This window comes from Pelodiscus sinensis, chromosome 10 (genome assembly GCF_049634645.1).
Source record: "Pelodiscus sinensis isolate JC-2024 chromosome 10, ASM4963464v1, whole genome shotgun sequence".
Taxonomy (NCBI): Eukaryota; Metazoa; Chordata; order Testudines; family Trionychidae; genus Pelodiscus; species Pelodiscus sinensis.
In genome coordinates this window covers 18321749-18349494 of record NC_134720.1, presented here as the reverse complement: position 1 = coordinate 18349494, position 27746 = coordinate 18321749, and the positions used below count along the sequence as shown (strand labels likewise).

The following is a 27746-nucleotide window of genomic DNA, read 5'->3' as shown; positions in this document are numbered from 1 at the left end:
GATGTGAAGTGTTGAAGAGGTCTGCTATACTTACATTTGTATTTATTTTCAAACACATGGTGGCAATGCAACAAAGTCACAGAAACAACCCACATTTTATTGGCTCTGCATAGATTTGGAGGAAGAAAGCATGAAATGAAGCAAAGCCAGGGAGCAAAGTGAAAATGTTGCACAGGAACTGACAATTACACTGGAGTAGAGTAGCCTCTACATCCCCTGTCTGTATACTTGGGGAACTAGATAATCCATGCAGTGGTGGACCCTAAACTTCCCCAATCTACTCCTAACCAGCCTCAAGTTCCCCTGCATATTGGCTCACAAGGAGCTTGCATGGAGGTCCAGTTCCATGGCTTGCAGGTGTGCCAATTCCCTAGTGGTCCTTTGTACAGCCAAATCCTGCCTACTCCTCATCTTGGACAGTAAAATGTGCTCTGCTGCCATCTGGCTCCTCATATCACAAAGATAAGGACAGGACTTACCTATTTGTGCACGTGCCATGAAGGAACAGACGTTCAACACCGTAGAGATCCAAGCATGCGGGTTTATTATGCATAGCACTGGTGGAGTGTCACTTTGCTTATTTGGCTCAATGAGACTGCCAAACAATGGATTACTATAGATTATATAGGGTGCCAATGGGCAGAGAGATGAGACTGGGTGGGAGTTCCCGAGTCCCTGGATAGGTTCTGGCAGCAAGACAAAATTAGCACAATAACCCAATAATCTAAAAGATTACATCATTGCTCCGCCCGTAGCTCAGGTTAACATGTTTGCTAATACACAGGTGTTATTCCTGAAAATTCTTCTCTTGCAATGTGTAAGTTAAATCCTGATTTCAGGTCCATAGAAATGATGATGGCACTTCCCAGATGGGTTGCCCCACAGGTACATTACTAGAGGGTCTTAAAGCAAAAAGAACAGTAAACAGTACACAGCAATGACAATTGTGTATAGTTTATCAATGCATCCTCTTGAGCTCAGGTTGGCATCTGTGAAGGAGGATGCCATAACTCAGACTGACATGCTAGCTCTCTCCCTGAAGTCTGGTTGGCATTCGGGGAGTATGTACTTGTTATCTCTTTCTGGACCAGGGAGTCTCTGAGGCCCCTCTCTGTGAATTAAGTGCCCGTAACTCATGATAAGTCCCCAATTACTGCTCCCCACCTGGGGTTGTGCTGTCTTAGCTTGTTTATGGCTGGTTAAACAAACATGTCTGTTTCCTGCTTATCTCAACCTTTCTTTAGCCATGTATTGTCCATTGTTAACTAGGCCTCATGTCTTAGACCAGACCTATGGAGTTTGGGCATATGTGAAAGATTCTTAACAGAGACTGTGGTCAAGATCTTACATACATATTATTGGGATTTTGGCCCTTCATGCATAGTGATCAGAAACAATAACAGCACAAAGAAATGCTCAGCTTGCCCCATAGCATTTGTTGCCAAACAGATGCTTATGAATATGCATCCTCCCCTTCTCTCTCTCACATACACACACATGCACCACTGTGAAAGTATCCTCTTATTGGTGCATGGCCACACGAATCTTGATTCACACTAGAGCTAGTCAGGAAATAGAGGGTTTTTTTCCTCAGAATTTTTTTTTTCTAAAAAGGAAAAAAAAAATCACAGACGCATTGTATGGAAAATTTAGAATTTCCAGTGATACGAAGACCCATAATAATTAGATTCTGAAATGCCTTCCTTGTGCCTTATGGAAATTGTTATTCAGGCACCTCTTGTTCTCATTCCCCTCCATGGGTTGATCTCCGTCTACTGTATTCCCTCTTGTATGATGTACTGCAGCTGTAGTACTGCCTTGATGCACTATGAAGACCACAGATGGTATGAAAGTGAAGAGAGCAGCCACATTTACAGCTGGTTGGAAATCGTTTTCTAGTTCCATCTCTCAGAAAGGTGCCACATATTTCAGTTCACTATGTCCTGGATAAGAGAGGTTACATTTTGAGTCCAGTAACACTGGTTGACACTGGTACACCCACTGTCTAGTGCATATGGTCAATTGTCTCACCATGACTGCATGACTTTAGTTTTAATTCCCTCTACTTATGCATTTCTGAATGTCACAAGGTCTCGACTCCTTTGGTTCTGGCTGCTGTGACATCAAACCATCTCAACTTTTTCTCCTAGATATCCTATGCCCTAAACTATAGTCACTACATTAGATTCCCACTCCTACCCCTAACTCAGAGCCAAAAAAATCTCCTATCCACCTAGTTCTCTTATTAACAACCTAGAGCAAGGGCTAGTGTAAGAGAATATCTTAAATTATCCTACTGGAACACAAATGGGCACAAATGTGCCTCATCATAGTGTACTTCTCAGGGACTCACACCTCGAGAGCATGGAACACACTGATCTGATCCATTCCTGTCACCTACAAATATAAACCTGCTGGAACAGATAGTTCTGCACAAAGTCATCCCACACTCCCACTAAGTGCTAACAAATAGCATTGTGCTTGTAAGAGCACACAGTAAAGCAGCGCCTGTTCCATTATTTTGTAAATGATCTAAGGGACAAATGACACACCAACCCAGTTTAGAACTTTGCAGATTATGGAAGTTTTTTAACAGGGCATACAGCACACTGCATGGGACATGTGGGGGAAATATTTACAATGGTGTTTAAGTATAGCCCAACTTCCATCTCCTGGTGAAGACTTCTGCTGAATTTCCTAAGAATCCAAGAGAGGCGTTCTGAGGAATTCTCTGCCATTTGGCCCTGATTTTTGTACAGCTGAAAGAGGGAATGGAGTAGCCCAAAGAGTGCTGGGTGTGTGTGTGGTCTTTCCTCCCATCAGTTCCTGTTGGGACATTGCACTGTGACTCTCTGACGCACCAGACTTTCTATTACAGTATGTTTAATATAGCTGTGTAGTTGCACAATTTACAAGAGAGACCACACTTAATAGACAGCCACTGGTCCCAAGACTGCTTCAGAGTGTCCCTGGCCATATGGCCCAGATTGTCTGGTGAAGTCAGCTGCTATGTGTTGCCATCCTGGCATATACTAGCCTTGCTAATGTAAGGGTCACTTGAGCACTGTAGGGACCTAGTAGAGGGAGGCTAAATGGCTGGAATGGTGGAGGGAGGCCACTCTACCACACTGATCCTCAGCTGTGCTCTTGGCCCTCTTGGGTATTTGCACCCAGTATGATTTATAGCCAGTGGGGCCGACAGACTTGCTGGGCCCCTAGGCAATGTGGGATGGTGGGGGGATAATTCTGTGCCCCAAGAAGGAGTGAGGCCTTGGGCAGAAGAGGATGGGTTTGCCTCCCTGGGCTCTGATGGCAATTTAAAGGGCCCAGGGCTCTGGCCACTGCCATAATAGCAGCAGCAAGGCCGGGTGCCCCAGGCTCTCTTGAATGGCCAGGCCCTGGGCCAGTTATCTCCCTTTGCCCAGCCCCTCCATCAGTGGGTCTGTTTAGAGTAGACATTCCTCAGGGACACCTGCCTGGCACAGCGATAAGAGCAGGACTGAAGGAGTGTCAGAGATGCACGTTTGCTTCTGTGAATGCTGTTGGGATTATGTGATGTTAGTTTTGGTTCTCCCTGGTTAGGCATTTCTAAACCTAACCCTGTCCTTTCCCCCATTGCACACACAGCTTGCTCTTCAGCAGAATCAGATCCTTTAGCTGCACAGCACAGACCTCTGCCATTTGAGTTAACAGAGTAACTTGTAGCAGTAGAAGGTTGTTGCACTCCATGTGGATGAGGCACTAAAGGGAGATGAGGCACAGTGGGTTCCCTTTTGCCAGTGGGTTTCAGAAATTACAGAAAAAGACCATTGGGATTCCACTCTCCTGGGCTCTTGTGATTGCAGATTCTTCTGCCCCAAGCACCCCCACCCCACCAGAGGTGTTGGGGCAACTTGTGTTGAGAGCTATTGAGCCAAACAGTAAACCCTGCATATAATGGAAGCCACTTTAAGCCAGCAGGTGTGGCAGCACTCCCTGCACTTCTCCTTCCAGCACCCGTGATTCCCATTTTTCTGTTCCATGGCCCTTCCTGCCTGAATTTGTTCCAGTCTCACCCCTGCTTTTTGTCTATCTGCCACCTCACCACTCCTCAGACCTGACTCTGTGCCTCTCTGCATTTCAGTTTGGCTCTGCCTATGGACCAGCAGTGCGAGTATTGAGAGCGCAGTAGATAGAGACTGTCTCCCTGCTCTTAGTTCCTGTGCTCTGTGCTACTCGCCTTTGGCAATCAGGAGGAGCAATCGGAAACCAAATCCTATTAATCTCCTGCTGCCCTGGGCTGCAGAGTGCCCCATCATATTGTGGGGATAGCACATAGGAGCTGTGAAGAGGTGGAACAAGCGCTGTGCAGATGGGCTTTTCAAAGAAGTAAGCCACCAATCTAACACCTCTCTACTAAACAAGTGCAAATGGAGATTTTTCAGGGGCAGTTTAGAACATGGCCAAATAGGGGTGAACTGTCACATGACAAAAGGTGTGCCCTGCCAAATTTCAACCTCCAGCTCAAATACAAAGGCACCAGAAGTTCTCAATGAAATGGATGTTGATTTAATTTATCTTGGCATCTTCTTGGGTTCATCAGTGGTAGATGGTTTCTATTCACAATCCTTCAGAACCACAATACAACAGATTTTCAATACAGGCAGTCCCCAAGTTACGCGGATCCGACTTATGTCGGATCCGCAGTTACGAACGGGGCCCTCCCTCTCCCTGGTCTCCAGCAGACCAGGGGGACGGGGAGCAAAGCGGCGGAACACGCGGGCAGCGGACAGCCCAGACGCGTCTGGGCTGTCAGCTGCCCGCGTGCTCCACGGCTTTGCTCCGCTTTGCTCCCCGTCCCCCTGGTCTGCAGACCAGGGGGATGGGGAGCAAAGTGGAGCAAAGCCGCAGAGCCTGGGGTTCTTAAGTTGAATCTGTATGTAAGTCAGAACTGGCGTCCAGATTCAGCCGCTGTTGAAACTGATCAGTTTCAGCAGCGGCTGAATCTGGACGCCAGCTCCGACTTACATACAGATTCAACTTAAGAACAAACCTACAGTCCCTATCTTGTACGTAACCCCGGGACTGCCTGTAGTAGTAATATCAGGTATAGACATATACAAGTTGCTACTGTCCCAAGATTTACTCTTCTCTTTCCTGGGCTGTGGCTGTTTATGGGATTGTGGGGAAAATTCCACATTTGTCTGTAAAAGGGCAAAACTCTCCATTGGCAGTTTGATTTTAATAAATGGTGGCTCTTTGTAATGGCACAGTGGGCTGTACTGTTACAATACGTCCAAGAAGATGGGATCTGATTTATTTTACTGAAATCTCTTTCTTTAGGATGTTCTTATGGATTTTATATCTGATGCCATTTTAGTTTACTTGTCTAACTAGACAGAAGTTTTGAAACAAATATTAATTTGCAAAGTTGCCAATGCCTCAAAAAAGTACCGAGGCTGCATCAGCATACATTTTATGCATTTTGTTTTTCTTTGGTGGTTAAAGGGTTCTATGAAAAGAGGAATTTTGTTTGTTCCAAGAGTTGATATGCTTCTGCTATTTATTGCTCATCTGAAATAAATGTCAAAATCCAGAGATGTTAGCTGAATTTGGCCATCCAATGTCTAATCTAAAAGGCACTGAAATAGAACAGCAATATTTGATTCCATCTGGACTCCATCCCACATGCCCGATGCAGCTGTATTGCTTCATTTATGCATGTGCCATCTTTGGGTTTCCTTCACTGTTGTATATTTCAGAATAAGATACAAACAAGCCTAACCCTAGTACGGTCTGTTTGTGTGTGTGGATATACACAGGTGGATAAGAAATAAGTTGGTCATCTGATGGATATTCCTTAATGGAACAAAAATACAGTTGTTTCTTTTTCTGCTCTTTCACAAGCCTGTCTGCGTAAATTTGGGGTCCAATCCCTAACAGAATTACTGCCAAAAGACAGGCACAATTTTCCATGCAGCTAGCATGCATATAAATGTCCTCGTGTTATTGATGATTCATCCTCAGCTCCTCAACCTTTGCTTGCTTGTTTTCATGAGCCAGTGGCATGTTGTCCTTATCTTAGGCTGTTTAGCTTTTTTAGGAGAGAAACCTTTTTGTTACATGTTGTAACATGTCTAGGACTCTAATCCTGGATTTATACTTGCATGCTGAGGTAATATAAATAATAACCATAGTCACTTACATACAGTCCCAATGGACGCGATGCATCTCTGCCTGGCAGAAATTGTTTGTATGTTCAGCCGTTTGCAGAATTGCTCCATTAATTGGTGACCAAGGAAACACGGTTTGTACAGTGTTTTTAAAACAACCCACTGTAAGTACTGTAAACTACACCGGTAAGTCAGGCATTTCTTTGCAGTACAGCCACTGCTCTGTTTGTTACATGTTTGGGGGTACGTAAATGTAATTAATTCCTTTGGGTTATCCCAATGTGAGAGTCCAGTGTTAGAAGTGCCCAGAGAATAAGAGAAACAGGTACTTTCCTCAAACACTACAAATTATGCTGAAATCTTCTTTTTCTCTTCTCTTTGGGCTTAAGATATGAATGCAATACCACCACACTTATGGTAACACTTATAACAAGAATTTATACAAACACAGCAAAAGTACAATATTTTTGCAGGATAATTAGAAAATAACTGCTTTTGTATGAAATGGCCTCCAATGTTGAACATAAACTTTCTATCACAGGCAGCTACAGTTATTTATGATAGTAATATCACTACTGTTTATTATTGGACACATTTCTCATACATGAAACAAACAAACAAACAAAAAAACCTACCCAAAGCTTTCTTTTGGAATCTCCTCAGTAAATAACAAAGGAAGGATTGGCGTTTCAGAAATTCAGACTCCCTCCTCCCCAGCCCAAAGCTATAAAGATCAGACCTTACTAATATAAGCACATCTTATTAGCATCATCGCTTTTAAATAAAAAATGTGTCTAATAAGCAGTTACTCTTGGGCATAAACTGCACCAGGAATCTATTGGTAGGTAATATTATACTAATATTGGTTAATAAAACAAACACTGTTTTGCTTCAACAGCTCTGAATTTTACTCACAGAGGTGAACAGAGCTATCTAGGCAGTTTTATGGCTGATGTTTGATAGACAAATGTATTATAGCACTTCTCTGTTTACATGCCCGGGGTGGGCAATAATTTTTAATGGGGATCCAGTCCAAGATTTTGTTAAGTGGTCAAGGGCCACACTTCTATGGAAGGGGCATGGAGTCTGGGATGGCGGGTGAGGTGTTAAAGGAAGCTTGTGAAAGAGGACTGGAGTAGAGTAGGGGGTGTAGGATCTGAGAGGGGGTTTGGGTGAAGGAACGGGTATGATCTGGGGCAGCGGCTTGGGGGGCAGGGTCCAAGATACAGGAGAGTATAGATACAGGAGAGATTTCTGGCCTGGGGGAGGGAGGTAGGAGGATTACAGGGTCTGGGAGGGAGTTGTGACCTAGAGGCGGTAGGGAGGGTGTACAGAGGAGATGGGGGCTGGCCTGGGGGAGGTAGTTGGGGGGAGAGAGGAGTAGGGTGCCAGAGGCAGGCTGTGGCTGGGAGGTGTGCTTATTTACGCGGCTCTCAGCCAGCAGTCTTGCAGGAACCTGAGACAGGCTTCATGCCTGTCTGCTGCACTGGCTGCTCCATGTAGCTCTACTCCAGAATAGAGAGGGAGGAGGCTTCACTCGCTGCTTCTGCCTCCAGCAAAATTTCTCGCCTCCTATTGGCTGGAAATTGGCCAATGGAAGCTGAGGGATTTTGCTAGAGAGTGGGGACAGTGCACAAAGCCTCCCCTGCTGTCCCTAGGGTCCGTAGCAATTAGCAGCCAGTCTTAAAATGGTGTGTGCTGCTGTGTAGTGAGGGACCGGGCGAGGTGGCCATGGGCTGGAGCCAGCAGCTTGGGAGGCCAGATCTGGCCCACTAGCTGCCTCTTGCCTACCCCTGCCCTTTTATGTAATGTGGAATCTTTCACCTTTACAGTGGTTTTAATGTTATAACAAAAATAAACAAAAGATCATTATTTAATTAATTAAAGTCATCCACAATGAGCATTTTGATCAAATAATAATAATTAAAAACATAGCGAGACGTATCTTCTGTGAAGTCTCGGAAACCAGAGGAAGTGTGTTGGTACTGATCTTTTAAAACTATTTTTACAAAATAGAGAACAATAAAAATTCAGAATGCTCGTACCACCTTTGCAGTTTCTAAGGAAATGAAAGTTACATTTTAATGTTGTTTTTGCTTAACATTTTAAAATATAAAACCCAAGACACCCATTGCAGCAGCATGAAATATAAAAACAGTAATTTCTTGGAAATGTATTAAAAGTTTGGATAATTTTTCCAATAATGTTTATTATTTCAACATTGTGTACATGATTTACCTGTAGTTTGGGAGATTCTGTAGACTCTCTTGGATTGTATTAACACAATTGTTTTTCAGAAATCACAGTCTCACTCTCTCTCTCTTTCTCTCTCTCTGTGTAAACAGGGATATGAAATATTATAGGGACATAGAGAAACCAGGTATGCATTTTAATCCCCAGGTGATTTTTATTCATTTCAGTTTATTTATAGCTTTGAAAAAAGAGAGAATTTTAAATGTAAATCTTGAGCCATTCTTATCTTTGTTTCACTTTGGTCTGACGTTTTGTGAAAATGCAAGGAATGTACAGTAAGGCGTAGAGTGGGAAGAAGATCTTTGCAGAGAGATGATTAATGGTGTTTAAAAGAAGGAAAACAATTATGTAATAAATACAGCCCATGAGATTCAAAGTGAAGAAAGCATCACAGGTGCAGATTGCAAACAGGTCCCAAAGGAAAGAATATTGGTTTCGTAAAGATAGATTCTGTAAGCAAACAGAAGATACATAAGCTATTTCCTTTCATAAAGTCTGTATTTTATAAATCTTACATGGAGAATTTAAGGGCCTAAATGTTTATAAACTCAAGAGAACATCTGTACTCCTGAAAAGTAGTATAAATAGTACAACAGTGTTAATTTACATGAAGCAGAAAAGATGTGTGGGCTAATGGGCCAGTTTGTTTTTGACTTTTGCAAGCTACGTGATTTCTGCCTCTCTCTTGTTTTGTTTTGTTCCATTTAGCTGTTCTCAGCTACATAATTGTTCTTTTAGCCTGTAAATATTATGGTCAATCTCCAGCAAAGTTTAGATGAAGCCAGTCTAATGTAAACAAGTGCATCTATGCCAAACAATGAGAGTAAGCATAGCCATCTCTTGTGATATTTCTTCCCCCTTTTGCCCCAATCTCCCTTGATTGTGAGACCTTTCCAAAGGCTGTCACAGTAGCACATGATTCCGAGCTCAGAGAGACTGTCCAGCTGGTATTTGGTCTTGGTGTTTGATGCAGGAAACATTCAGTAAAACACTAATGAGGAAATTACTGCATTTTACTGAATAAGATGGTTTTGGGGCCGTGCCCTGCCTAATGCAGACTAATCTGCCCACTCAGATGATGAGCACCACCTGTAAGATGGGCATGGCTGCAGTGTAGCTTTCTTCTGATATGTTGGAGCTTCACATTCCCCTTTCCTCTACTAATGCCTTAGTAACCTCCCACTCTGTCCAGTGCCTGACTCTCCTTGCTCATTGGGTTGATCTTGGTAATCTTTCTAAGGCCTTGTGTATACTAAACCAGGAAAGTCATTTTACAGTACACAACTCCTTAACTGGAGTCAGCTCACCTTAAGCCGAGCCTTGGCAACATTCACATAGCAGGAGGCTGAGAGGAGCAAATGCTCCTGTTAGTTTCCCTTACTCCTCACAAAAGGAGTAGTACTGGACGCCTGGGCGTGGGAGGAGAGGAAGGCGGCTGCCTGCAGCGTTTGATTTACGGGTCTGTACTAGACCTCTAAATCGAATGCCAGAAGATCAGCCTCCAGAGCATCACTTTTCCGGTAAGTATAGACGTGCCCTAAGTCAGTGATGCGCAACCTTTTTTCCACCATGACCCCCATGCCATGGGGCCGCCTGGATCTTAGCGCCATGCCACACTGTGGGACTGCCAACGGCTGGGCACAGTCCCTGGCCAGCCAGATCTAAGTGCTGTGACCCCCCCAGGAAGACATCTGCGAACCCCTTGGGTTGCGCACCACTGCCCTATGTGCTCAGGTCCCCTGCTTCTCCCTCCAACCATGTCAATTTATCTCCAGTACCAAGTTTCTCTCCTTTCCTCTGTTCCATTTCCCATGCCAGCTTCTCCACACCATTCTTATCAACATCTGTCTCGGTGTGTTAACAGTAAGACACTAGTCACTAGTAGGTACAAGATATTCGCTACAAATATGGAATCGTCACATGCTTCTTAGTACCTAAGGAAATAAGAGTGAGAGGAGCCTGACATTTTTCATTACCTAGGGGAGAGGAAGGAGTCGGGCTGTTGTCCCACCCCCATCTCCCTTAAGAAATGTATCTATTTTTGAATGCAGAGTACTTTTCTCTGCCATGGAACCCAAAACAACGTTCTTGCACTGACTCACCGTCTCTGGGGGATATTTTCCCCTGAGCTTATGAGGAGAGTACTGTGGTGATTTGCAACTGGAAGAGTAGCAGCATGCTTGGCTAAAACCAGTTTTATATAACAAGTACAAATATTGGCCATTTATTGCCACATCTCAGCTTTTGGGGGCACATTCAAACAGTTTCCACCAGCACAGACCCTCCGTGCTTACATTCAGCGTTGCCATAGAATTGAGCATAATGGTGATGGGGGGAAGAATCCAGAGGTACAATATTAACTACAGAAGATTTATTCTGTATTTCTTGTGTAAGAAGCCAAGCTATAATTTCAAGCTTTCCTGCTTTCTCTTAAGGGTGCTTTTCCTCTTTTTTTGTTTCTTACATACAAAAATCCTTTCGTTTGTACCTTATTAAATCAGCTCTGTTGCCTGTTTGTTTATTGGTAAATGGTTTCAGATTAACCTCCTTCTTGTGAGACAATCTCTCTAAAAGCTGCGCAAGAGCTAAGGAAAATCCACTAGACTGGATCTCTCCTCTTGGTGCCTCTGGTAGAATGTGATGCAGAAACATTTTTCCCGCTAGCCCATATATTCTATGGGACAATATAGCCATTAGGTAAATAGGATTAACAGTTCAGTGGAGCTGCTTTCATTTAGACTGATTATAACCTGTGTTTTTACCTTACCCCTTCTCTTAGTCTGTGTGGTGTCCTTACTTGGAGGATTCTTAATGGGACAGTGTGCTCTTTCCATACAAAACACTTTAACAACAAAAACAAAAGTATTGATGACCCTTAAAAAGTGTAGTTTGCCTTCACACTATAAATTCCACATGATATATAAAATAATGCCAAATATATACATTAATGCTTCTCTTTTACTTCAATTTACTATGAAATCTATACACTCAACCATTTCTTTAAACTATTGCAGTAGCAAAGTGGGAACAATTTTTAAAGAAATGCTTGGTGAGTCAGTTCCTTGGACACTGCTTGAAAATGTAGTGCCTACTGTGGTGTGTCATGTTTTAATTCTCTTGTCATTATGCAGGTCAGTTTAATTAGATCTGAGCTGAAGAGTTTGAAACAAGACACCAAACAATTTTCCTGAAGAACTTTTCTGCCATTTATTAAATCTCCATAGTCCAAAATGTGAAGTTTTATTTTACTGCCATCTTTTATGGTTAGGAAGTAGCAGAACATGGATCTCTTATTTGAACTTCCTCAATGGGGCTACATCGTTCATGTGAATGTTTGCCTGTTAATTTCACAACTGGATGATTAGATGCTGTAGTTTCTTTTTAAAAATCCTCCCAGTGGACAGAAATGTAGTCAAGATATTCAGTGTATGCTTTTGGTGGGACTGTCAGCAGGTATTCCTTCAACAATGGGATCTTTGATCTCTTTGACGACATCTTTAGGTGGCTTGGCTTTCGTGGAAATCAAGTCTCTAGAGGGCCATTATACAGAAGAGTCTCTTCCAGGTATTCTGCTGTGGTGACACATGAGGCTGCAGAGGTGAATGGGGCCCTGGCTCTATATCCTTGTTTGTCTAGCACTGACAGCAGTGCCTACATGCCCTAATCTTTGCACTCAGCACTGCAATCATGGCTATCCCAGTGTATGTGTTCAAACAGGTGTCCTTTGTGCCTCCTTTCCCTATTTGTGCCTCATTGCCAGGCCCAAATATCCCTCTTTAACATCATTAACAAATAGCCCTCTATGTTTTTAGCTAGGTATCATTTTTTACCTTGATCAGCAGCGATCTGTCTGCAAAGCAAAATGGGACATAGTTTGTGTGATGCATTTTCTAAAAAATAATGTCCTTTTCTTTTATCAGCTAGCATCAGCCTCAAGAACCAAATTGTTGCTCAAAAGCCCTTTATCCTGACTCTTCCTGTCTATTGATTTCTATTATCTGCCAATTGCTAAATATCCTTAAAGGCAGAGATGATAATAATTAGAGCAAGCAAAAGCATTTCCTCGGGATAATCGGTAGTTTCAGAAATTGCGTCTATTCACTCTGCTTTGTCAACTATTAAAAAGTCCATATTTCATTGCTATCTAACAAACAAACCTCTGGCCTAGATCTATTTCCTCTTGGCAGTTTGCCAGAAATAACAAATTCAGCTTCAACTCTTTGCTTAAGAAGTTTCACTTTACTGAGTAGAGTTCAAGTGCAGTCTATTACCCTAAACTAAGTGATAAAAAGGCCTTTGATGTTAGCTTCTTGAATGACTTATATAGCCCAGTGCTTCCTGTTGGAAAAATAGGGCACCATCTAAAAGAAACGTTTGATTTATCAGGTAGCTCCTGCCTGGAGTTCAAAATTATACTGCAACTACTTGATTGCCTTGTAGAAAAAAGTATACATACACATAAATAAAAGGCCTGGTCCTGGTCCCATTCAGATTAAGTGGAGTGTTGGCACTGACTTCCATAGGAATATAATTGGTCAGGGCCCAAAAGGGATACAGTAACATGGATGTTGTGGATTCATTGCTAGCCATGTCTATATGCAGTTCTAAACAGAGATTGAAAATCAATCTCCTCTCCTTCTGGAGAGGGGAACTGCTTCTGTTTGTACAGTGTCAGTAGTTTTTTCTGTGCTGAGCTAAAATGCTATTATATGAGTGTTAATTATGTGTATGTGATAGGTTATTTGTTTATTAATTGCTTATTTATTGCATGCATTTGTAAGATGCCCACTGCCACATTATCTGGAGTTATTTTTCCCCCTGCAATTTTGACAAGGCAAGATTTAATTGTCGCCCCACCACCTCCTGTTGAAGTCGGTGGGGAAACCCTCCTCTCACCCACTAAACTAATATCCATGGGAACAGGTTCAGGCCAAATAAAACACTAATTGCAGAGTTAAAAGAAATATATTGAAGTCTGACTCTTAATTCTGACTGCTTTTATTTTGATGTAACTTTATTATAGTTATTATTAGGGAGTTAATATGTTGACAAGTGGAAAGTCTGTACTAGAGACTGTCCCTAGTACAAACACACATATCTGGGTATGTCTAGACTACAGGGTTTTGTTGACAAAAGTGGACTTTTGTTGACAAAACTATACCTGCGTCTACACTACCGCTGAGTTCTGTCAACAGAATGCGGAAGTTTTTTCAACAGCGGTAAACCTCATTCTACAAAGAATAATGCCTTTTGTTGACAGAGTTCTGTCGACAAAAGGTGCTATTGCATACACGCTTTCAAAAGAGAGCATCTAGAATCTGTCAAAAAAGCAGCTTGCTTTGTTGACAGAACTGGCAGTAGTCTAGATGCTTTTTGTTGACAGAGGCCTGTAGTCTAGACATACTCTCTGGCTGTGTCTACATTGGCACACTTTTCCAGAAAAGGGATGCTAATGAGACAAGTCGGAATTGCAAATGCCGCGGGGGATTTAAATATCCCCCGCGGCATTTGCATGAGCATGGCTGCCACTTTTTTCCTGCTCGGGCTTTGCGGGAGAAAAGCGCCAGTCTAGACGGGATCTTTCGGAAAATAAAGCCTTTTCCAGAAGATCCCTTATTCCTGATTTAAGAGAAATAAGGGATCTTCCCGAAAAGGCTTTATTTTCTGAAAGATCCCGTCTAGACTGGCGCTTTTGTCCAGCAAAGCCCCAAGCCGGAAAAAAGCGGCAGCCATGTTCATGCAAATGCCGTGAGGGATATCTAAATCCCCCACGGCATTTGCAATTCCGACTTGTCTCATTAGCATCCCTTTTCTGGAAAAGTGTGCCAATGTAGACACAGCCTCTGTGTACAGAGGTGCTGCTGGCAAAGGACACTTCCTGATGAGGTCTTGTTTTGTCTGAGGAATGCATCAGTCTGGGGTGAAAAGATGCTGCAGTAGCCCTCTATAGAGAGAGGGTATTCCTTCCCTGCAATACGTCTCCATCAGCCAGTCTAAACCGGCTTTAAACCAAGAGCAGAAAGGTTTTCCCACACCATTCTCAGCACTTCCTTTTGTGCTGTCTTGCTTGTTTCTTTTATTGCCGTGGGTTCTTCTGGTCATCCAGTATGTACCTCATAGACCTAACACAGTTTTCTGCTGAATGCTGGGGACCCGTTGTATTAAGCAACAAATGGGCAGAGCAGTGGCTAGGTGCTGCAATCCCTCATGACAAGCAGGTTAGATTGACAGACCTGTCAGGGATGGTGTAGATAATACTTTAGGTCATGTCATAAGTGCAGGGAACTGAACTAGATAAACTCTTGAGGTCCCTTCCAGTCTCATGATTCTTTGACAACTAAGAATCTGATAGCTGGGCAAATAGAGAGAGAAAGAGTCCCAAGACAAACACGTATTTAAGAAACATCAAGTACCACCCATCCTCAGCTCTGAAAATCATGACATTCCCATTCGACACCCAGAACCTCCTTTTGAAAATCTCTCAGCATTAGGCTGCATGTAGGCTGTAGAGACTGTCGTCTTTCTTCTGCAAAACTTTTTTACCTTCTCATGGAAATAGGGCCCATCAGCTGGTTCAAAGGGAGCATTCATATCTTTCAGGAAAAACTATTTCACTAGGAGGGTGGTGAAGCACTGGAATGGGTTACCTAGGGAAGTAGTGGAGTCTCCATCCCTAGAGGTGTTTAAGTCTCGGCTTGACAAAGCCCTGGCCAGGTTGATTTAGTTGGAATTGGTCCTGCCTAGAACAGGGGGCTGGACTTGATGACCTTCTGAGGTCTCTTCCAGTTCTATGATTCGGGTACTGACCTACAAATCAGCAATACCTATCTATATTCTAAAGGAGCTCTATTCTTTTCCTTGCCCCTCATTCCAAGATGTTTTTTTAATGTTATCTTACTAGTTGCTTAAGGAAACACAAAAATGCTGGAAAACAGAGATATGAGCTGCCTACAACCTTGGGAGCTCTTGGGACCAATTCAATTGTCTGGCTGCAGGCTCCTCCTTATCCCAGAGTGTGTTGTGACTGTGGTGTCAGCTTGTCTGGTGCATGTTCAGAATAGGAGTAAATAGGGTTTATTGTGATTGTACAAACATCTGTTACAAAATTTCAGAAGCTAGATCTAAATCTCATTTCCTAAATCAAGTTGGAGACAGCAAAGGTAAAGCTGAGCTGCTTATTTTCTCACTGAACTCTGATCTTTGGATGAGATGTTAAAACGAAGTCCATTCTGCCCATTGTATACAGGTGATGAACATGACAGGGCTTCTTCTGAAAGGGTAGGCAATAAAATCCCGGTGTCCTTGCCAAGATTCTTATATCTACATTTAGTAAAGCATGTTCCAAAGCCTGTAAGGTTTTATAAGTACCTAGGAACTGCCTTTATCATACAGAAGAATCCACAGTTGTTGTTAACTGCTCATATATTCAGATCAGTCTGAATCAGTTGAAGCGGCAGTAAACCACTAGTTCACACTCAAATGCACAGAGAGATGCAGGCACAGTCACTCAAATGTTAATGTTACGTTATTTCATTGCATAGCCACTCCTAGGATGCATCTGGACCTCTATAAACCAGACTTCCCTGGTCTGGAAATATCCCTGGTCCAGTGTCTGTGGGTGCACCGGGGCTGGAACACTCACAGAGAAAAGGTGGGCTCCTGCCCTCCCAGAGCTTCTGGAGTGCAGCAAATAGATCATTTGTGGGGGGGTCAAGCTCATGGAGGGAGGGGAAGTTGTGAGAACTGGATGGCAGTGCTTGGGGGACGTGGCAGGACAGCTGCAGAAACCCAAAGTCAAGGCTGGGAGCACAGCCCTGTGGCCGACTGTGGAGCCCTGCAGTGGGCAGCTGGGGGCAGAAGTGAAGCCAGGAACAGAGCCGGGGACTAGGCAACCCAGCCATGGTGGGGTTCCTCTGGCAGACACGGGCTATGCTCTGCAGCTGCTTCCCTGCCTCTTTTCCCAAGGGCCGTGCCCCTGTTTCCTCTCCGTCGATGCCAGCCCCTCCGCTGCTGCCAGAGTGGAGCCTTGCAGCTGGCGGCAGAAGAGGGGCTGGCATTGACCTCCTCTGGTCTGGCAAAAATGCCCTGGTTCGAGAGTCAGGTCCCTAGGGTGCTGGACCAGGGAGATACAATCTGCACTATTGTAAGTGCCGAGTGGCATCATTCTAAGTATACAAAATATATTATGTATATGTGAAGAAGAACAGAACAGTCATGCAATAATAGGAACTCAGCTTTATGACTGCTGGATTACTTCTGCCTACAGGGGAAAAGCCTCAGAAAAGTCCCACCATTAACCTCAGCCTGGACCATTCCACATGAGAGATCCATTTCCTGGACACCACAGTACAAATCAACAATGGAAAATTAGACACCACCCTCTACAGAAAACCCACAGACTCATACAGTTACCTACATGCTTCCAGCTCCCATCCAGCACACACCATACGATCCATCATCTATAGCCAAGCCCTTCGATACAACCGCATCTGCTCTAATCCCACTGACAGAGACCAGAAACTTCAGGATCTCTACCAAGCATTTAGAAACCTCAACTACCCACCCGGAGAAATAAAAAAGCAAATTGAAAGAGCCAAACGAATACCTAGAAACCATCTACTTCAAGACAGACCCAAGAAAACCAACAATAGAACACCACTTGTCATCACCTACAGCCCTCAACTTAAACCTGTCCAACACATTATCAATAAATTACAGCCTATACTGGAACAGGACACTAAACTCCAAGAAGCTCTGGGAGACGGACCCAAAGTCTCCTATAGACAACCACCTAACCTCAAGATGATTCTTACCAACAACCACAGGACATACCACACTAATACCAACCCTGGTACTTTCTCTTGCAACAAACCCCGTTACCAACTTTGTCCACATATTCACTCTGCTGATACCATTATTGGGCCTAACCAGGTGAGTTATAAGATGAAGAATATATATTCCTGCGCATCCAGAAATATAATTTATGCTATCATGTGCTGAAAGTGTCCGTCTGCTATGTACATTGGACAAACGTCTCAGACACTTCGCCAAAGGATCAATGCCCACAAAACAGATATTAGACAGGATCACAAAGAAAAAACAGTTTCTTGCCATTTCAACAAGAAAGGACACTGTCTGAACAACCTAATTACATGCATCCTACTCCAAAAGACTTTCAAATCTGCACTTGAAAGGGAATCCTCTGAACTGTCATTCGTGCTAAAATTCGACACTCTCCACGAGGGGCTCAACAAAGACACCAACTACCTTACCCATTACAAAGATAGCTTCCCCAATTATCACCTCTAATACCATTAGCTCACAGACATCTACCCTTCCCCACCTCTAATATCATTAACTCACAGACATTTACCTTCCTTCCTCCCCCCCCCCCCCGCATCCCCCTTCTGTTCTGAAATGTGATTTGTCCTTTTCATATATGTTCATTTTTTTTAAATTGTATCCTTTGGTATATATGGCTGTGACTATTTTCTTCCACTATTTGATCTGAGGAAGTGGGTCTGGCCCACGAAAGCTCATCACCTAATAAACCATCTTGTTAGTCTTTAAAGTGCTACATAGTCCTGTATTTTGTTTCAGAAAAGGAGTGGGGCTGTGATAAACCTAATAATCTTGTTCTCCGTGCACAGGCTGCTCCCCTTTTGTGATTTCTCTGTACTGGGGCATTAGGGAGCAAGCACGAAAAGAGCATGAGACTTACTTGCACTGATGCGGAAGAAGGATCGAAGCCAATGGCTGCCCTTATATGCACATGCACATAGCCTCATACATCATAGCAATTTTCTGCTTTCTGTGCCACATCATCCAAGTTATTCCAGGCTGAAGTCAGTCAATCAGTTTGCTTGGGAGTGGGCACTTTTTCTATGATAAAGACTAAAAAATATTGCATAATTACAAATGAAATATCTATACAGGAGGCAGAAAATCTGAGCATCTATTTTAGAATCTCTGGGCTTGATCTTGTGACATAAAGAATACCAACTACTACTGACATCACCTGTAATGCTGATGTTGTTACATTTGGATGTGACAGTGACAGATGCTTCCATGTTTAATCTGTTGTTGGTGTAGTAGACCATACAGAAGCATATGCTTATAGCCTGGTAATGTCAATTGCCTTGTTTTAAAAATCACTGAGGGTACCTTAAGAAAAGGGTTTAAGCTGACAGGCATGTGCACTTTGTCATTTCTTCATATGCCTAGTACCATGGAATCTGTTGTGACAGGCTCATGCATGGAACAATGATGTTCTGTTCATCTGCTTCCTTTTTGCAAACTCATTTTCTTTGAATGCATACTGCAGAACCGCTGTACCGTTCACTTCCATTACTGCTGGGTAATAATAATAATTAAAAACACACTGTGGACTCTCCCAAATGCAGTTTGAACCCTGACTTGATCTTTTAAGGGATTTTAGAAAGTATAAGTATTTGGGGAAAAAAACCTCCCACATATTCACTAGGATTTGCACACACCTTGATTTGGCAAGGCAGGGAGCAAAGTGGTGGTGTCAACAAATTCCAGGAGAGAGTTTTTTGTCCTCATTCTATTTCCAACCCATTTTTTAACAGCGTCGAGAGATTTTGCAAAGTATCTGAACTTGTGGATGTTGAACCAAATCCTGAACCTTTTGAGGTTCCTCCATTACCAGGCTCAAAAGTGGTCCCAGCTTGCCTACCAACAGAGGTACGTCTGCATTGCAGCTGGCAGAGAACCTTGATGCAAAGCCCCACAACTGTGAGTCTGCCTTAGTACCCCAATGGTACAATCTGTGTAGATTCTGCTTTGACATAGCAAGTCAAGCTGGAGCTTGGGCTCTTGGAGAAGGGGAGGATAGGGAGGGTTGGTGTCTTGAGAATCTGAGGTCCAGCCCAAGCTACAGTGTCAAAGCCATGTCCATGCTGCTATTTTTAGCAGTCCATTTGGGCTAGGAGCCTAGCTCCCAGATGCAGCATTGACATGCCCAAGTTTTGGTTCTAGATTCAGCTCCTGATCCAGTGTTCCACAAAGCTCAGGGATGCTGATGTTCAGTAAGTAGCTGGGGTCCTATCTGATCAGTCCAGCCCAAAATGCTGCATATTTTTTAAGAAGCTGTCGCTCTTACAAAGGGGAGTTGGCATATACCCGTGGAGGGTATCACTCTTGCGAGGGCTGGGAATGTTGTCTATTCTAAGCGTGTGTTTAAAGCTTGAAGTTTTGTCGTCTGTTGCCTTCACCCTTGTTTTAAAGGGATGCAGGTGCCGTTGTCTCTTGCCATTCATGCCAGTTACTAACACATAAGGAGGAGGGTGCACTGCAGGTCTGGAAGAAGAGCTGGCCCAGAGAAAATACTTTTGGGGAGAAAAATGTCCTTTTGGCCAAGAACTTTGTTGCTTTCATGGTCAATTTTTAAAAATTATTTCTTTATACCATATTCCCCAAAATCAAAACAAAAATTGTTTTATAGGAGGGGAGGGGTATCATTAAAGTTCTTGAGATTCTATTTTTTCCTCAATGGCTCTTTGTTCACCTTTTTTCATTTTAAAAATGAAAAAAAGGTGTGGAAATCCTCATAAAGACCTCAAGGGTATTTGGGCGGACCTGAAAAAGTCACAAAATGAAATCATTTTTCATTTCCTGTTTTAAATTGTTTGGGTGAAAAATTTCAAACGAAATGAAAATGTTGCGTCTTTGGAAGTATTGTATGAAAACGGAAATTTTTTGCTCAGCAAGTCCTACGCGCAGACTTCCTGCCAGCATTCAGACAAGCCTTATCTGAGGACATTGGAGCTCGAGGTTAGAAGCAGGACTGAGCATATGCATGTTTTTTTATGTCTCATTCCTCTCCTGAATTGCCTTCCTTGTGCTCCCCACCTCAGTTACTGTGGGGCAAAAAGGGAGACCAAAAGTGATGGAATACTCAGTATTGCACAATTTCAAATGGAGCAGCTTTTGGAACCACTTTTGACCATGTTACTTGCCAATAACGAGTCCTTGTATACATCCAGATAAACAGTGGGGACCTGAATCCAAGGAATTATCAGTTATTGATCGTTTGAAATATTTCCTTGGCTGCTGTGGCTGCTTAATTGAGCTTGAACACTTGGATTAATACAATCCAAAAAGGTAAGGGGTCTTGATGATTGCACTGAGCTTTATGGGTTTACACGAAACGTAATGAACAAAAGGAAAGGTTACTATTTGCTGTAAACATTTTCTTTTAATACAAATGTCACATGAAAGGCTTCTGGATTAAAGAATGACATCGTATTGCTGACTGCCTGGAAAAAATCACTTGAGCATTGTTAGCCCTTGGCAGCATATATTGCAATATATACTGTTTAAGGAATCTACATGTGTGTTTCTGAAATGAGTTTCTTAGGTCTCTGTGTACTGTCTCAAGTACTGTAATCTATGTACAGGCTAATAGAAATAGTGCATTTTCTTTGTATGTGTAAGACCATGTAAAGACACAGGCCTCTGAATGTACCTTGGCTCCCCAATACCCAGTGTGGTTACAGTATTGCTTCTCTGTATATATTTTTGGTCAGGAATGCAATTGGGATGGGGGAAGAGAGTATGGGTTCACCATCCTCTTCAGCTGCTGCTGGTCACTTCCCCATTTGTTCACAAAAGCTCTAAGGGAATTTGAATTTAATCCACTCAAATATCCATTCATGATGGCATGAGTCAACCGCTTAGCCACATGCGCCTAGCCTAAACGTGAATAGTCATGTGGAGGTTCTTGCAGCTCTCAATCAATATGCAATGCTTGTAAATTGTCAGTTTGCAGCCTATACTTCTGCCTTTTCAAGCTGTTTGGATTGTTTCACTCTAGCCTGGAAGTCCTGCATCATGGCATAACAAATACCATTCCCTTTAACTCTTTCTGGGCCAAAAATGGCACGTTGGTCTTCCATGCCTCATTCTTCTTGACTGCTCAGATGATTCTTGAGCATATGAAAAGGAAAAAGACAGTTGAAGAGTGGAGAAAGAGAGGATCTAGAGACTGTAGGACTTTGTCTGAACAAAACAAATTAAGAACTCTTTTCAAGTGTGGGAAGTACAGTTCAAAGATTTTATAACTGGAAGATATTCCACAGGGTTTGCTCTTCCAGGTGGAGTCAAGGCAAAAAGAAGAGATTAGTTCTATACTTAATACTTAGTATGTCACTGCTTTTGTGGGGTATAATTAAAGTTGAGAGAGATCTGTTGCATGTAAACAGAAGCAGGCCAGTGCAATGTCTGGGGGCCTGGAAATACCTCTTGGCAGAGCAAAGGCACCTAGTATGAAACACAAACGTCCTCTTTAACGAACAATCAGTGGCAAGGATTCCCACACAGGTCCTTTCCTCCCCTCACTGGGATTTGTAGTAATGATCAGCTAAATCGGTAATAGAATTTGTCATGAGAGAAGCAGGACAGAGCTCAGGCGTGACATATGTTTTCAGCACTGCCTTAAGTTGAACCTCCCCTGCAGCTCATGCCATGTGGGTGGCTCCACTGCACTGAATTGTCTGAAGGCAGTGCCTTCAGAAAAGCCAGTTTAGTGTGACAGTCTGGTGATAGGAACATAAATCTCTTAAGTGTTGTGGCAAGCAAACTGAAAAACAGGAAGGGCAGAAGACAAAGGGTGAATTTAAAGGGAAAGAAATGGGCAGGGGACAATGTAAATGTGACTAGAAGGGGATGATCCTTGAATGTTTAAAAAATCTTCCCCCACATGCAATGGTCACTTCTATGTGTCAGGGGTGGGGAACCTTTTTTGGGAGGGGGCCACTGACCCGTGGAAAAATCAGTCAGGGGCTGCACACCAGTGAGAAGAAACAAAGCAAAAAACAAACAAACCCACCACCTCACTGACCTGGCCCCTGACTGAGAAGTAGAAAGATACACCCCATGTTCCCCTCACGTACCAGAGCATGGCGGGGTGTCCAGCCTAGTAGATTTTGTGTGTTCCAGCCCCGCGGTGGAGTAGTGGGGGGGACAACGGTGACAGCGCAGGCTTCCCAATGCTGGGGTGGGCCCTGAGCCGTGGGGCTGGATCCAGACAAGTGAGTCCCTGGGCACGAGGGTTCCCTAACCCTGATCTATAGGTTGGGGGTGTCACAAAGCTAGTTCTTTCATCCAGGAAACTGCTTAAGCTGCTGTCATGTTTTCATTACTTGTGGTGATTCATGAAGCCAGTCCTTTAAAGGCCTCTGCTGGACTGTGTGCATCAGTATTACAAACAAGTGAATCAATTGTAAATTGGCTGAATAAGACAAATATTGATTGTATTCAGCAAGACAAATTTGGCCCACATATAGTTCAGTCTCTCTATGGTCTATATGTTGGTTATCAGTTCCGAATCCCAAGATCTGCTTCCTTGGGGAGGCAGTATGGCCAGTGTGAATTGAATTCAACGGGCTGAGAGGGATCCAATTCCCTTCCAGTGCCTGATCCCACTTACCTCCTAACATTATTGGAAAGTGAGAATACCTATCATGTTCCTCACACCTGGATGGGGCAGATCTCTTCCTTGCTGCCAAGCCTTGAAGGGTAGGGAAGGTAAGACAAAGGGAGGTGGAATAAAAAATCGTTAGCCCCATTACTTGTCCTCTAAAGAGAGGCAGAGGGAAATTCTCTTATTTGGGCTCTTTTCCTGGGGATGAAGAGCCACATCATGTACCTCTATCTTTGTGGATATTCCATTTCATTAAGCCTGCGTGAAAGGGAGTGAGGAAAAGGTCTGGCGTGTTCACCTCCCTGCATATGCTCCCAGACCTCATCCCTTGAGTCCCAACCTTTCCAAAGGCCCCGCTGGGCTTCCTGTTCTCCTACACCTACTTGCGGAGTGCCTTTTAGGGGAAGACTCAGAGGCACTGAGCCCCTCATCACTACATAAGTTTTTGGGGCAGCAGATTGCTGGTCCTCTCTCTTAGGCTCCTCAGAGTCAGGGTAGTTAACTGGACCACCCTTATTGGCATGCTTTCCCCATAAACCATCTTCATAAGGGCGAGACATTGAATGGGATTTCTGGATTGGGGGAGGTTTATTCTGGTACAGACAGTCCCTGACTTACATCGGATCCGCACTTACGAACGGGGCTTTTCTCGCCCTGGAGCTCACGGGCGGCGGGTTGCCACCCGTGTCCTCCGGGGCGAGAAAAGCTTCTCTCGGTCTCCCTGGTCTGCTGGGGGGGTCCAGCAGACCAGGGACACCCGAGCAAAGCCACCGCCTGGGCGGCTTTGCTCGTTTGCCCGGGAGCAAAGCTGCCCAGGCGGCGGCTTTGCTCCGGTGTCCCATGTCTGTTGGGGGGGTCCAGCGGCTTTGCTGGACGCCCTCAGCAGACCAGGGGGACAGGAGCAAAGCCGCGGAACACTCCCACAGCGGGACAGCCCAAGCGCGCCCGGGCTGTCCCGCTGCGGGCATGCTCCAAGGCTTTGCTCCCCGTCTCCCTCCAGACCAGGGAGACGGAGAGCAAAGCCGCAGAGCACTCCCACAGCGGGACAGCCCAAGCGTGCCCGGGCTGTCCCGCTGTGGGCATGCTCCAAGGCTTTGCTCCCCATCTCCCTGCAGACCAGGGAGACGGAGAGCAAGGCCGCGGAGCACTCCTGCAGCGGGACAGCCCAAGCGTGCCCGGGCTGTCCCGCTGCAGGCGTGCTCTGCGGCTTTGCTCTCCGTCTCCCTGGTCTGACCAGCAGACCAGGGAGATAGGGAGCAAAGCCTCAGCGCGCCTGGACTGTCCCGCTGCCCGCGTGCTCTGCAGCTTTGCTCCGGGTCTCCCAGGTCAGCAGACCAGGGAGACGGAGCAAAGCCGTGGAGGACTTGGGCGGTCCCGCCACCCCCGTCTCACTGGTCTGCTGGGGGGGGTGCAGCTAGTGCCCACCCCAGCAGACCAGGCTTTTCTTGCCTACCCCTGGGGTAGAGCAGCTGGGGGCTGCCGGGTTGGTCCTGCAGCGCCGCTCCAGACCAACCGGGCAGCACCCCAGCTGCTCTGCCCCAGGCGTCCTCATTCAGCCGCTGCTGGTCAGTTTCAGCTGCGGCTGAATCAGGATGCCTGGGGCAGAGCAGCTTGGGTGCTGCTGGGTTGGTCCAGTAGCGCCGAGGAGCGGCGGCGCTACTGGACCAACCCAGCAGCACCCCAGCTGTTCTGCCCAGGCGTCCCCAAGTCAGCCGCTGCTGAAACTGACCAGCGGCTGACTACAGGAAGCCTGAGGCAGAGTTGCTCTGCCCCAGGCTTCCTGGAATCAGCAGCTGATCAGTTTCAGCAGCAGCTGACTTGGGGAGCCTGGGTTTCTTAAGTTGAATCTGTATGTAAGTCAGAACTGGCATCCAGATTCAGCCGTGGTTGAAACTGATCAGTTTCAGCAGCGGCTGATGCCAGTTCCGACTTACATACAGATTCAACTTAAGAACAAACGTACAGTCCCTATCTTGTACGTAACCCGGGGACTGCCTGTATGTGTGAGCTGGATGTTATTTAACTGTGGGGGGCCAAATAACATTTAGACTCCTTCTGCATATCAGCCTAGTCACCCATACCTATACAGTTTCCATAACCTCTCTTCTCATTTGCTTTGTTTTTTTCCCCCCCTGCCCTCTAACTCAGATGCAACAGTGGTGATAGGAGTTACAACAGGAGCAGCATCCATCAGCAGCCCTTGATGAAGGAGTAGACAGGAAAAATAAAAGTAAAAATCCCCAAAGAAACTTAGAAATAGCAACCCTAAAGTAGTGTTTAAGTAGCCTCTGTGGAATCATTGCTATTTTTGAAATGTATTCCTACACAATCAGGAGCCAAGAGAACTGTGGTCTGAAATCTTCAGGGAAAAATATAAATAAGAAAGTGCAACTAGTTAACAATGAGGTCCTGTTTTACCCCACAATTTACGGGTAGGCTGGCAAGGGGTCACATGATGAGTGTGTTCGTTAACTGAGAGGCGAGCCTTTGTTGTCACAGTGAACCCAAACTACCTTCAAATGTTTAGAGACATGCCTTGTCAGAAGAGAATTACCTTGTCCTGGCTAGGTTCCCTCACCTCCCTGAATTAATTAACACTTGATTTGTATAGAATCCTTATTTTGGTCACTGGAAAGGCCTTCTAGATTTTTTTTTCATTGAACTGTCAGGAACCATTGAATTGGGAAGCTGAAGGTCATATCAAATTGTCAGGAAATCCCCAATCGTTTTTATTCTTACATCAATTGCAATAGCTCAGATCCATCAACATTACTGTCCTGCCATTTTTTACTTTTCAGCAGGATTGCCAGTAGCAACATCTCATTTGCCTGCTGCTAAGCAAAGTCTAAGAAAACCGATTAGCCTTTGTGTAATTTCATCGACGTACAAATAAAACAACTATGCAGAATTCTAAATCCAGACGACTCTCATTATTGACTATTGGGCTTCAACTTCTTTGATACAAATTATCTGAACATAGAGATTGTGTGGAAGGAGTTGAAATTATATTTGAAAGAATAACTTAATACTTGAAAGTTACTGGCTTAGACACTGACCTTGAAAACATGCACTTGCATAAGTCCTAATACGAGTAATCCCTATTCCTACTGAAGACTAAGTTAAATCTGTGTGTTTGCTGAATCAGGACCATAGTAGTCTTAATGTATATACTCCCTCTTGAGATAATTGACTTTTCATTATTCCTACTGTATTGAGGGGATATTTTATACATATTACTATTTGAAAAATATAATTGTCATGAGAAGACATACAATGCACATTACATTCAGAAATTTTAAAGAGGTTTGGTGTACCTTATCAAAGTGGAGTGTATAAGACACTGTGAGAAATTGAAGGTCAAATTATTTAAATCTAGTGGAAGCAAATGTAATTTGGTTGAAATCAGGGACAATTTCAGATATGATGTAATGGTGGGTGTGGCCACTAAATTTTTAAGAAGGTAAGAGATGAAAAAAAATTGAACATCTTTTTTATTTTGGAGGAGATAATATACCAAGATCATGTTATCAGTTGTAAGTGGTAATTGAAAGCTGAAGAGGTTTGGAAAATTTGTATATACCAGAATCAGCTCTCAAAAGTATCCAATAAATGTGACATCCTAAAGCTGAATTTATCCAGCTGTGTTTTTTGCAAGTAGTTCAAGCACAAGAGACTTGTTTCTTTAATCTGTTTTTGTTTTTAAGATAAGAACAAAGTGATAGGTAATAGACATAAGGTTCAGAGATTTGGTCTGGACAATCCCTTAATACAATTCCTGGAGTTTTTCTTCCCTTTTCCCCAGACAAACTTCTTAACCTGAATGGCAAACCTTGTTGGTTTCCCACTCGGGGTGAGGCCCTGATCTGGACCAGCTGCTAGGGTTGCCAGATGGTTTCAACAAAAATACCAGACACACTTGACATGATATCAAAATCTACATTACATCTTATTTAGAAAATACCGGACATTTATATTTTCTCAATTTATTTCCTGAACAGAAAGCTCAAATACTGGACTGTCCAGTTCAAAACTGGACACCTGGCAACCCTACCAGCTGCCTCTGTTCTTCTGCATTGTTTGAAGAGAGTTGGCACATCTTCCATCTTGGCTGCCGACTTAATAGTGTGCATGCCGTTGAATTTACCCTGTATTAGATAGCTGCAAAATATATTAAATGCCTCTGACCTTGGGGGACGGCCAGGAGTAAGCAAGAGTTGAGACAGCAGTCAACCCAAGAGAGAATGCTAAAACACAGATATAGACTTTGCAGAGTATCAGCAAATGTAAGAAGGATTTTTGGGAACAGATTAGGTGAAATGGAGAGGTACCAAATTAATTTGAGTTATCTTAAAATATTTTGTTCTACTCAATCTTTGTGAGAAAAGTCAGGGTCATGATACTTCTGTCAATGTACTCATATCTGGTATGGTAAGTGTGACTTCTGGAGGAACCTAACTATATCACTTCTTGGGTCTTGACAAACCTATTTCTGGGACACATCTCCTTCTTAGGTCTTCCAGATCTTTTTAATTGTCAGACCAAGAGGTTAGAACACTAGACAACAATGCACCTAATTGGAACAATGCAGCGAGCCATGGTGAAGGAAAATTGGGATTTCTAGTATATCCTGAGGTTATGTCAGCACAGTGGCAGTTGTTCCAATCCATGCCAAATTATGTACAGCAGCAAAAGAAAGTGTGTAAAAATATTGAAATGTGATTGTGTTCCAGAACACACTTGCCTTAGCAACTATCATGAATTCCTGTTACAAACTTGCTTTAATACTTACTTCCTTTAAACATCTAGGCTGTGCGCAAGAGGGGTTTTTTTTGTGCAAGGAGGAGCAGTATAGACAGCTTCTTCTTGTGCAAACGCCTGTACTGCAAAATGGCGGC

The 27746-nt window shown here is 43.9% G+C and overlaps 1 protein-coding gene and 1 long non-coding RNA gene across 5 annotated transcripts in view; one reads left to right on the top strand and one right to left on the bottom strand.

Moving 5' to 3' along the window:
• Nucleotides 1–27746, top strand: part of LOC102443394 (insulin receptor substrate 1) — a 241266-nt gene that overhangs the window by 131013 nt on the left and 82507 nt on the right. The window lies entirely within an intron of this gene.
• Nucleotides 1814–27746, bottom strand: LOC142830760 (uncharacterized). The gene is made up of 4 exons (XR_012906221.1): nucleotides 27641–27746; nucleotides 18127–18299; nucleotides 8391–8485; nucleotides 1814–1943 (listed from the first exon to the last, which is right to left on the bottom strand). It is a non-coding gene; the product is annotated as an uncharacterized LOC142830760 (long non-coding RNA).